At 40.3% G+C, this 12,302-nt stretch overlaps 1 protein-coding gene across 7 annotated transcripts in view; it reads right to left on the reverse strand.

Moving 5' to 3' along the window:
- Nucleotides 1–12,302, reverse strand: part of lingo2 (leucine rich repeat and Ig domain containing 2) — a 257,875-nt gene that overhangs the window by 161,315 nt on the left and 84,258 nt on the right. The window lies entirely within an intron of this gene.

Consider the following 12,302-nt stretch of genomic DNA (forward strand, 5'->3'; position numbering starts at 1 on the left):
AACCAAGTGCAGCTGTGTTATTTTCTGAGCTTGAAATATCCATTTGAGTTTAAGGTTCAGGCATCTCTCCATTATATACCCTGTCTCTCTGCTCCAAATATTACATCCTTTTGTCCTTGTACTGTTTCAATGAGCAGTGGCGGCCTATTTCCAAAGTCCCAATGAAAAATATCTCCAGATGTCTCCAGATAATCTGATTTACGGTTCAATCAACCTTTATTTACCTCAAGATGCTTTACAAACAATGCAGGTCTAAACGGTACTCTATGTTATATCATTAACAAAGACCAAACATCAAGACAGGATACGATCCAGTCACATCTTAACAGACAGGAATCAGTCTGATTTCATCTTAATCCACCATGAACAGAGCAACTTTGCAGCATTTAGCTGAAGGACAATCTTCCTTTAACAGGCAGAAACCTCCAGCAGGACCAGACTCATGTCAGACACATCTGCCTCGACCAAGCTGAGGTTGAAAAGAAGGGTAGAGGAAGATGATGAGAGTGAGAAATGATAGTGGTGAGACAGATAGTGGTAGTTTTAGCAGCTGGAGTCTGGCACGTCCACAGCAGCAGGCCGTCTACGACAGCGACTCAGATTTTGAAAATATTCTAATAATGTTGTGATGTTTGAACACAACTATCTCATGAAGTAACCAGACCTAGTTTAAAAAAAAAACATAATCTCCACTTGTTCAAGGAGAATTAAAACAGTTAAAATGTACTTGTAATCAAGCGTTAAGTAACAAAAGGTCTCTTTGGTGGACGAGTTAATTGCGGGCACAAAGTAATAGCAGCCTAAAGCACTGACTTCTCAATAAGAGGTAGTTTAACAGCATCTGATATCACAGATAAATCCAACAAAGGGAAGAGATTATAAAAAATGGACATTAATCACATTTACAAAAAAGAGGAAGAGGAAGGAAGAGAGACACACAGAGAGAGACAGAGAGAGAGAGAGAGAGAGAGAGAGAGAGAGAGAGAGAGAGAGAGAGAGAGAGAGAGAGAGAGAGAGAGAGAGAGAGAGAGAGAGAGAGAGAGAGAGAGAGAGAGAGACTCTGGCAGGTGTGAATGCAGCCTTCTGTAGTGGAGATGAAGAGGAGAGAACGAGGTGATGCTGGCTCTGGTAGCTGGGTTGTGCCTTGAAGTGTTACAGTCAAAGTGTGATGGAAACTCACAGCCTCCACTTTCATAATCCATAAACATGAGTGTGCAGGGCGGAATGCAGATCACAGTTTGCTTTTAGAAATAATGAGCTGTGTTAAATACAGACAGGAAAGAGGCCGTATTATATTTACTGAAGGCTTCGTGAGCTGAAAGTTCATGTTTTAAACAACATGCATGTTAAGATATGAAAACATAGATCACAAATCAAGGCTGGTCTCATTTGGTTTAGTGCCAGTAGACTCTGAACCGGACCTCCCTCTTTGATAAGCGATGACGTCCTCTGCATTGAAAATGGCACAATGCACTGCGTTCACTGTAAAGCCTGGGGGACGGAGGTTGCAGGTAACGCTGTGTTTGCAGTTTATTGTAGTTGCGGTGCCTCTTTATTTATGGTGGGTGCTTCTAACTTTTTGAAGTTGGCAGCACTGGTGCTACCAAGTACAATTTTCAATCTAGACCCCGGCTATACGACAAGAATGACACTGTGTCTGGAAAGAAAGGCTGTTGTAAAAAACTTTTGAGCACCAAAGGCAGAAATCCATTAACTCCATGGTACTGCAGAGTGGAGGACAAAAGGGGTGGAGGAAGGAGAAATCAATGTATTCTTCAGCAAGTGCTTGAATTCTATCTTTCATGTGATTTTCAAACCAAACAAAATGCCTTGAATAATCATTATTGTACACATTGGCACTTAAACAAATAACAACCACAATTATGATGCTGTAAATAGAAGTTGTGACAAAAGCAGATCCGTTCTGAAGTACTATTTTTCTCACACAAAGAAAGGCATGATGCCCGGAAATGAGAGAAATGGAAAAATAATCAATCTAACAAGGGGAATTAGCTGCACCATTATTTAATGGCTGACTTCAAAACAATGCATCCTGTTTGTAAAAATAGCAGATCAGTTTTCCACCAGATAATAATAAAGTATACCTGAAGGTAGGAAAAGCATCATTAACTGTAACTTTGGACAGGAAATAATGCAGGAAAATCTCCAGATTAAGTGTGTAAGTCTCAAAGTGCACACAATCTCTTATTAAACCACAACATCACAAAAAAGGCAGGAGAGAAGGATCCTCCTGCTTAAGACAGCTAATACTCCTGAGTTAAAAACAGAAGAAGCTTTTGTGCTGCATTATGACTCTTAGGAAGAGCTCAGGGAAAGATTTTACACTTTATCTTTTAATGTTATATTTTTTTTGCCTTTATTTGATAGGATAGTGAAGAGAGACAGGAAATGTGGGGAGCAGAGAGCGGGGGAAGACATGCAGGAAATGGTCGACCAGCCGGGAATCGAACCGGCAACCCCTGCGACGAGGACTATAGCCTCTATATGTGGGGCGCTTAGACCGCTAGGCCACCAGCACCCCTTTACACTTTATCTTTGACTAAACAATTAATTTTCATCCAGGAAGTATAATTCAAACACATCATGCTTCTCAAATTTTTGTCCAAGCGCAACTCTTCTGAGAAAAATGTTGTTGTACTGCAAGGAATCCCCATTTCCACCTGCCATATAGTACACAGCATGAGGCCACGCTGGGAGTCTAACGGTGAGAAAAAGGATTACAGCGCTGATTTGCAGAAGAAGGGGAGCAAAACCCAGCGTGCAAGTTTGTGAGTGAAAAATTACTCTGACCTGATTCTTAATTCTGGTGGACTTCTTTTATTCTCTCAATATTATGTTCCTAAATATTGAGACCTGTGTTTTTCTTTGTGAACAGAAGAACAATAGAAACATCAACACACAGAAAACCTGTCAGACAAGCCCCGGCCACCTTCATTAGACTTAACACATGTTATCCTCCATGACCGGGCCCACAGCGCTTGTTAGCCGCTCTTTCAACTCCATGAATGCTCCAATCAAGGTGTGACTGCATTCACATTGTAAGGATGTTAATTTGTAATGAATAGGCAGTAATGTACAACATCGGCAATCACAAAGAGGCATTTCAGGTCAGGATGAAACATTGTGAAGTCATTCTGAGTGAAAGAGAGATTCTGAATACCCTCTGCAGGAAGTTTGTAACTTTATCCATCTTCAGAATGATGAACCAGCCATGATGTTTTTGGTGTGAGCTCTGTTTCAGACTGTGCATGAAGAAACCACACACATTCTATAATAAAATGTTCACTTTGGCTGGGAGGGTTGATACTTCTAACCTTGTAGCCTCTTATTGTTTCCTTCCAAATGTCTCACATATCCTATTTATTAGACATGCATAAGATTGAATTCATTGTTCAATCTATACATAGCTGGTAAAGTCCCATTGAGGCATTTTTTGCAGCTGTTTAATGTGGAAGATGTGTCCTTGGCATATATTCCTCATCTTTAAGGTATGCTGCTTTTGTGTATAGAGAAATGTGTTTATCTCTATGACATGATTGAAGAAATTAAAAAGCAAAATTGAAAATGTGCATGACAAGCAAAACATCCTCATAGTCTTGTAGTGTTTGTCTAATGTGACATAAGGTTGTAGTGATTATAAACTCAGGTCATACTCAGGTGTGATAAGGATTAGAAACATGACTTAATGTAGTCTGCGGGATTAAGTCATCCAAAGACAGCTCCCTTCTTAAAAAATGTGATGACAGAACGAAGCTCTGGAATAGTTAAGCAATAGGTCACCAAGGTTTCACAAGTTAAGCAGAAAGCTAGCTCACTCATCCTTTACTCTTGACTTTTACTGAGGCCTCAGATTCCTTAGAATTCCAGTGATCAAGTCAAAATAATCAATTAAAAACTAAAGTACAGTGAACACGTCAAGTGAAGACAAGTAAGAGAGAAGAAATGCTCAGGTGTTTGTCCAGTACATACATTAGTCCCTGAGTGTTGTCAGATCCCTGGGGAGCCGTCCAAGGTCCTGAAGTGAACACAACACAGAGCTGAGCTGTCCATGGTGCTGACTGCTTCTCCCTGCTCTGGCTTTGCAACATTAGTCAGAACAGACAACTGCACAGACATCACCGCTTTCAGACAGTCATCATCCTCTTTTGTTTGTCTGCCACATCCCACTCGCTGTACCAGTCAAACTGTGCTTTGACAAGGATATGCGCAGAATGCTTTTCAAAAATCCTAAAATCCCCTGGTCTATTATGACCGCAGCTAGCAATGCCGGGTGCTTCTGCTGAACTGCACTCTGATATTTTCATCATTCCAGCACGCACACATTTTATAAAACCAACCCATGAGATCATGTTGGATGCCACATAAAAATGTGTCCCCCCACAATGGCATTATAGCTGGGTAATGTTCCAATTTAAGTCACAGCTAAGGTGGTGCTAAGCATAAAAGCTGTGAGGTGTTAAGTGAAGCAGTTGTTTACCACTTACATATTTATGAAACATCAGGAAAAAAATCTCATCTAATTAACTTCAAATTGTAAATATAAAACTCTGGGCTTGATACTTTTGTAAAATCTAAGAGTTCTTCAGCTTCAGTGTCTATTTCAGACATGTACATAGACTGTAAACGCTGCAGAAGTGAAAGGATTTATGGATAAATGTGTTGCGAGAATCCATTTCCTTATACAGTCACAGCCGGTACGGATATGCTGTATGTACAGGAAAGCAGTCATCCTCCTCTACCTCACATTATTGAACAGCTTCACAGCAGACACAAGATGCCGAGGGGAGAGTGGAAAATAATTCACTCTTCACTTTCATATACCAGCAGCACTCCTGGAAACTTAAACCAGCAGACACCCATTTATTTATATCTTATTCTTATTAGGCAATAACCTACAGGAGCACCGGGTGCTGCATTTGGTGACTAAGCAACATTTCTGGTTGCCAATTTTAAAACAGTATTAGTAAAAATGTATTGGAAAATGTATTAAAATTAAAAAAAGATAATTTCCTATATTCATATGTCTATGTATTTATTAAACTGCTCCAGCATTGTGCTTCTGAAGGTCATGGTTACAGCAGATTATTATCAGTGTTTCTCACAGAGGGTACCTGGGCACGACGCCAGAGTCCAAAGCCAAGGATCTTAACATATCTATTTATTTATAAAATTACCATCTGCGATCTTTGTCTCGTCGATCTCCATCCCTCACATCTGATAACCAGCAGCGCCTGACACATGCTCTGTGACACATGCTCCGCAGGTGATCAGAGAAGAGTCCCGCAGTGCGTCCCTCCAGTTAATTCATTGGTTGCGAGGAGACATCACATGATCAATATGAACTCTCTAATGCCGCTGCCATAAAGTTATGTGCAGCTGGTTGCTGTTGGAGCCATCCTGCACAACCTTATTTCTTGGATTGTTAAGAAAATGCTATGCCATTTACAAGATCAGCTGTTGAGATAACAGAATATTGAGAGAAAGATTTGTATTATTTGGGTGTCTTTATAAAATGTACTGCTGATGAATTCTGTCAGAGGATCAGAGACATACAGAGAGAAACAGCAGGAGGCGGGACATTATACTGCTGTGTGTTTAAAGAGAGAGAAGCTGTCAGTGTCACTGTGTGTGTGTGTGTGTGTGTGTGTGTGTGTGTGCGTGTGCGTGTGCGTGTGTGTGTGTGTGTGTGTGATGGAGGAAGATAAACAGAACTGCAGGAAAGTAAGGTGAGCCAATTAAAGTAGTTTGTGAATGAACACTAAAATAGGTTAAATAAGAATTATTCATACATAGATGGTATTATGTAATAAAAATGGAGCAATGTGTTTCAATGTTTTCAAAAGAGGCTAATCATAATTTGGTGCCTTTAGATAATATCTCAAAACAACAATAGAAAAATGTTTACAAGATTTAGTTTCATTTGATTCCTGTGACCTGCTTTGACGTCATCAGGTCAAAGTGTTAGAGCTAATACAAGCAGCAACAGAACATGGTGTACATGCTGCACAGGTGTGTCTGTCTGAACCTGCCCAGGCTCTCAGCTGCTGGAGCTGTTCATAGGCTGTTACTAAGGCAGAGGAATAAGGATATTTGTGGCTTGCAGTAGGTCATAATGTTTGGTGACCATGAGTTATCCTTTTTGTGGTTACAAGCGGTCTATTATCTACAATACCATGGAACCTCCTATGAAGACTGATATACTCTTTGACTGAGAGTTGAGTAACGCTAATGTTTGTGACAATTTTGGTTATTTAACTGTATTGAGCATTGTATCATCAATTCTTTAAAATACCAGTCAGACAGATCTATTGTCTTTGTATACTCTCAGGATCATAAACACAGATATTCAACAAAATATATTCAAATAGCCTTCGTCGGTCAATTTACAAAATAAAACCAAAGGCCAGTCTGAAATAATAAATCTAAATGTTGCCCCAGATTTGTCTTTGATTTAGTTTTTCTCTTATCAGTCCCACAAGTAGCATTTATGTAAATACAGATGTGCTTTATTTGTGCATCAAATACGGACTTCTCCCTGCAAACCAGATATCTTATAGTTCGGCATGTTTACAGTATTTACCACAATCATTCATGGCTTCTGTTGGCGTTTCAGTGTTTCAAGTTGGCATTCTGTGTTAAATTAATCTGAGAGTTCTATTTCTAGTCCCAGTGTTTATGCCAAAGGCAGTATTAAAAAAAGAAAGTCTCAAGAGGGATTTACCACGAGAAAAAAGCTTTAAAATAGATGTAAATACACTGATGTAATAAGCTCAGCTGTAAAACCAAAGTCTTCCATAAAATAATACGAGGCTTGCTGGTATAAAATCAGTCTGTTTGCTTGCACACAGAGAAATTGATTGTGGTTGTCTCTTCCTTTCTCGGCACTCGCAGTGTGTGACACAGATTGCTGTAATGATAGTAGGGAGGTCAGTGTGATTTCAGGGGTGTGTTGGCTTGGCAGTGCTAGCCACTGTGGACCCCTGGTTACTACTCTCCACAGTGATGTGAGCAGTAACCCTCTGCAACCCTGCGGTAATCATTTTTACAGCCCTTGCTTAATCAAAATGTCACATCCACTGTAGCTATATACAGCAGAGTTCTCAGCAAATTAAAAAGAAATTAGGCTGGCAGATGTGGCCTTAATGGCTTAATCATGCCTTTACGTTCGTTCTGGTAAAGCACGGCTGCAGATGAATATTGTTTCAGCCTTCACATCCATGAGTAATACCTTAAAAAACAATCTGAAATGCAAATCTGAAGACAGCTGCTCTGGTTATGTTGAAAGCCGCCCATGAAAACATTCGGAGCATTTGACAGCAAGTCAGAAAATGGAGCACATCCTAATGTAGGAGTCAGGCGGTGGGTAAACATAGCCATTAAAATTCAGTCAAATTATCAGCCTCACTGGCTTGGTAGTCTACTGGACTCCCCTCACAGCTGCAGCGACACTGTATGTCATTTGACTTCGATGATTATAATGAATGCATTATGAACCTTCAGTAAAGCTCCATGGTGACATTTCAAACTGGCTCTTTGAATATTGAACATGTGAGGCACTGAAGGCACTTTCTAAGGTGCTTCTTATTAATGTATGTTTTCTAACCGTATAAATCAATCATATTAGATAGATGGATAATTAATTGGTGAAAAATGTTTTGAATCCTGCAAGGAAGAAGGCACAGATTTGAAAACAGACCTTTGGCGTAGGGAAAATCAAAATTTGTGTATCTTCAAGGTGCAAGTTAAGATTTTCCTCAGCTCCTCTTTTTGTCTGCCAGTACTGAAATCTATCATCTTTGTCAACACTGAATCAGTGGTACCTGACACTATAAAAAAACAGTGTGACACATGTAGCCCTGGTGGGTTGCCCAAGTATATTTTCAGCCATGCAATTTTTCTTATTTTTCCCGTAAAAGATCACCTTCCACAATCAATGGTTTAGATAAACTCTCATCACTCTCTGCCCCACACGTCTTTTAACCTGCAGCCCCTCATACATGCTCTGCAGGTGATCAGATAGAGACAGAGAGGTCCGTCAGTACTTCTGAAAACCTCATGTTAAACATGAACCTTCTCACACTGCTGTTAAGAAGGTTATCTGCAGCTGGTTGCTCCTGGTGTCATTCTGTCTTGGATCATTGAGGATCGACACAGCATTAATAAGTCTTGTTTACACAAAATACCAACTGAAAGATTCTTTAAAGGTGACATATCACGCTTTTTTCATCAATATATATTGGTCTAAGAGGTCCCCAAAACATGTCTTTAAAGTTTATGCTCAAAAAAATAATTTGAAATCAGATTTTGGCATGCCTGAAAAGCACTCTTCTTAAGTCCTCCTCAGAACACTCTGTTTTCCCTCTGACCACGCCCCCTCAGAGAGTGGATGTGCCCTCGGCTCTCCGGCACGTTGATCTAATGTTTACATGTTGGCTGAATATACACGGCTGCTCACAGATCGCTTTACTTCAACCCTCTGAATCTGATCCAGAATCTGATCCTGACGGAGAGCGCCTGTAGCAGGACCTTTCTGAAGGATTGGTCATAGATTTAGTGTTTCTTGTTGTTTTATTTATCAGTATGTCGACATGTGTCTTGGTACACAGCTACGAACATGTAGCTATGTGGCTATGCTAACTAGCGCTGGCACTTATCCATGATAAATAAAAATCATCCACTAGATCTTCAAATCTGCAGGCCTGGGGAGTAAAACCGACCTCTACCAGAAAGGCAGCCGGACCTTTCTGAACGATTGGTCACAGATTTAGTGTTTCTTGTTTTATTTGTCAGTATGTTGACGTGTGTCTTGGTACACAGCTACAGCTATGAACATGTAGCTATGTGGCTATGCTAACTAGCGCTAGCACTTATCCATGACAAATAAAAATCATCCACTTGATCTTCGAATCTGCAGACGTGGGGAGTAAAACCGACCTCTGCCAGAAAGGCAGCGGGACCTTTCTGAAGGATTGGTCACAGATTTTGTGTTTCTTGTTGTTTTATTTGTCAGTATGTAGACATGTGTCTTTGTACACAGCTACAGCTACGACATGTAGCTATGTGCCTATGCTAACTAGCGCTAGCACTTTTCCATGACAAATAAAAATCATCCACTAGATCTTCAAATCTGCAGACTCGGGGAGTAAAACCCACCCTTGTGTTTATTAAGACAGCCTACAACTAGCATGCCTCCCTCCTAAGCTCCTTGTTAGCACACATGTGTGCAGGGAATGAAAAACGGAGGAGGGGTTGAGTTGTATTTTATACAGTGTATGGGCTGAACAAGCTCCGAGCTCTGACTCCGTGACAGACCGGATATTGTTGTTACGTAACAAAAACACGGAAGTCTGAAACGGCTCGTTTCACACACATTTACAGAAAGGTGTAGAAATCAGAACAGGGGCAGAATGGATTTTTTTCATTCTCGGGGGGTTCGTAGACATGCCAGGGAAACATATTTCAGGTAGAAAACCATTAAAAAGTCGATTCGGCATGATATGTCACCTTTAATGCCAGTTGTGTTATCTGAGTGTCTTTATGCTGCTGTTAAAAGATCAGATACTGAGAAGGGAAATGGTGGGGGATAAGGCAAGACATGTCACTTTGTGCATAAGGAGAGAAAGCTGCATCAGCTGTAGCTGTTGTAGCTGTTGTTGCTGATGTAGCTGTGGTGTGAATTTGAAGAAGAGTGAAGTGAGCAAATTGAAGTTGTTTGTGAACACTTATAAGAAGTTGGAGGAAAAAAAAAAATCACATGCAATTGAACAACTAACCTAATAGACAATATAAGAGGTCTTCAACCTGCAAGTAGCACTTTCAAACATCTTTTGTCTGTTTGTGTTCTAGAGTAGTGTGCGGAAACATTAACAAGGTCTGTATACACAATTCCCAGAAAGATTTCACTTGACCTCCTTCTCGCTATAGAAAAACTTGCATGGAAACGCTTCTTGAACGTTTCCTCTTAAATTTTTCTGACAGCACTGGAAAGAGAGGAGTTCAATCAGAGTTCACCATTTGTATCCGTTTTTTTGTAAGCAGGCCATATCCAAGTACTTTTTACTGGAGTTTATGAAAATCAACCATTTCTTTCACCTCCTAAAGAGCATGGTGATATTTATGCTTTTGAGTCTGCGATCCATTGTGAGGTGATGCATGTAAACCTCATTACTTCTATCTACTGTATTTTGCAGCTGCACTGTGTTCGTTGAGAATCAAACACTGTGGTCATTAACTTCAACAAAGCGCTGAAATATTTCAGGGATGAGTTGAATTTTTCCTGCAGTTTAACTTGACCCGATGTCAACCTGCCCTCCACTTATCTCTCAAACACTTCTGAGGATTATTCAGAGCAGCCGTTTCTAAATGCAAAAAGTAGCTCCAACATTCAGAACTTTACAGACACTTTTCTTTCTTCATTTAGTCCAAAAAATCTGCATTTCCATGCACTGCACTCTAGATTGCTCTACCTAAAGTATGTTTATCTTTCCTTTCCACCACCACAGCCTTTTCCCCCTGAAAGTGTAATCCTGAGAATGAATGTAGAGAGACTAAATTAAGGCACCCAATTTGAAGCGGCACCACTTCACTGATAAGCTGTACCAGTGATCTGTGAGAGCACTCAGGGTCTGCTACATTATGACAATACAGAGGAATAAAGCAGATGAAAGAGAATAGCCTGGCGAGAGCAGAAATCAGATGGGCAGACGGAGAAGAAAAAACAATCTAAAGTCTAATTGTGTTATGCCTCACGGCAGCAGGGGAGTTCAGAGAGACACATTCTCCTTCCACACGTCGTTCAGCACAGTCCTTTTCCCGACGTGATCACATTAATTTCCACCCAGTCCCAGTCTTGCCTCATCTTGCCCGGGTGCTTTTATTGAAAAAGTGACATGAAAGGAAAATAGAGGGACACACAGCCATGCCCATTAGTTTTGACCATAAACATGCAGCAGTGGCATTTGAGGCCGGGCATTTAGGCATGTTGGTTAGATGTGTCTGACACCCTGAAAGTCATTCTTTGTCATCTCTGCCCTTTGGGAGGAAAATATCACTTTGATGCTGTTAAGCATTGGGGAGCGACGCTGAGGCTGGTTATTCAGTTAAGTTAACTACGTTTTTCTTTCTTTTGATTTTTTCCATGTTGACAAAATTCAACTTAGATAACCCTGCACTCAGAGAAGGGAGGCAATATCTCAACATTCTGGATGTGCTTCTTATGCCCAAGTTTTGGTAGTTTATTCTCCAGTATATCTGTACCTAGAGTTACGTAACTGCTTCCAAACAGGAGGGGCTTGTTCACTAAACTGATTTAGCATCACTCTTTGTAGTTGTTGTAAAGGAATGCTTAATTCCTCTTGTTTCATTAGGTCAAGTTAATACTCAGATCTTATTAAACAAGTTGTCCTAATGACACCACCCTCATACGACTTGCATCCACTAATGTGTGTTGTTTTAAACCTCCTTGACAGCAGCAGAAGTCTAAATCAGCAAACTATCATGAGGAAACTTTGTTATTGTGGTCGTTCTTCATGAAATTACAGCAGTAGATTTTAATATTATTGTTTTTAAGGCAACATTTCAAACACGTCTGGGAAGACAAGTGGCTCTTTTGTGTTTTATGGTTACAATAAGTGAAAATAATGCAATTTCTGTGAGCAGCACAATTCAAACCATTTCTTTCTCTGTCCCCACTAGCTGCAGAGCTTTATAAAAATGAGGACATGGGAGGACAATTCCAACATGTATTATCTAATACCCCACAGTGCTCCCAGAACTCATTGCAGTTACTAATATCTCAATTTAACCATTTACTACGCGAGCGCTGTGATAATACCAGACAGAGCTGTGCTGAAAATCAAATTCAAGTCCAAGTTGTGGATAACAAACGTGTTAATTATCTGTGATATACTATAAACTAGGGGTAATTGGGCTTTCACTGCCAGGGGACCTAAACACTGAACAGATGGCACAGTCACATCAGGCTTGAAGTCGAGAATATCTTTTTGTTGTTGTTATTACCAAAACTGGTTGCAGTTCTGAGAATAGTGTTGAACATTGCTTCATCACACATTTCATGTGTTTTTCTGCTGTTGCAGGGCCAAACTGAGCTTAAGAAGATATAGAGGAAGTTACACTATAGCTGAACACACAATCACATTTGACCTTCCACATGATTTCTAATGGGCTGAACTGCAGATAGCCATGGCCTCCTTGCTAAGCAGGTGGATTTTTGTAACTGGTGGGAGAAGGTTTTCGCAGTGTTACTAATCATCTTCTCATAG

The sequence above is a fragment of the Notolabrus celidotus genome, chromosome 8 (genome assembly GCF_009762535.1).
Source record: "Notolabrus celidotus isolate fNotCel1 chromosome 8, fNotCel1.pri, whole genome shotgun sequence".
Lineage (NCBI taxonomy): Eukaryota > Metazoa > Chordata > Actinopteri > Labriformes > Labridae > Notolabrus > Notolabrus celidotus.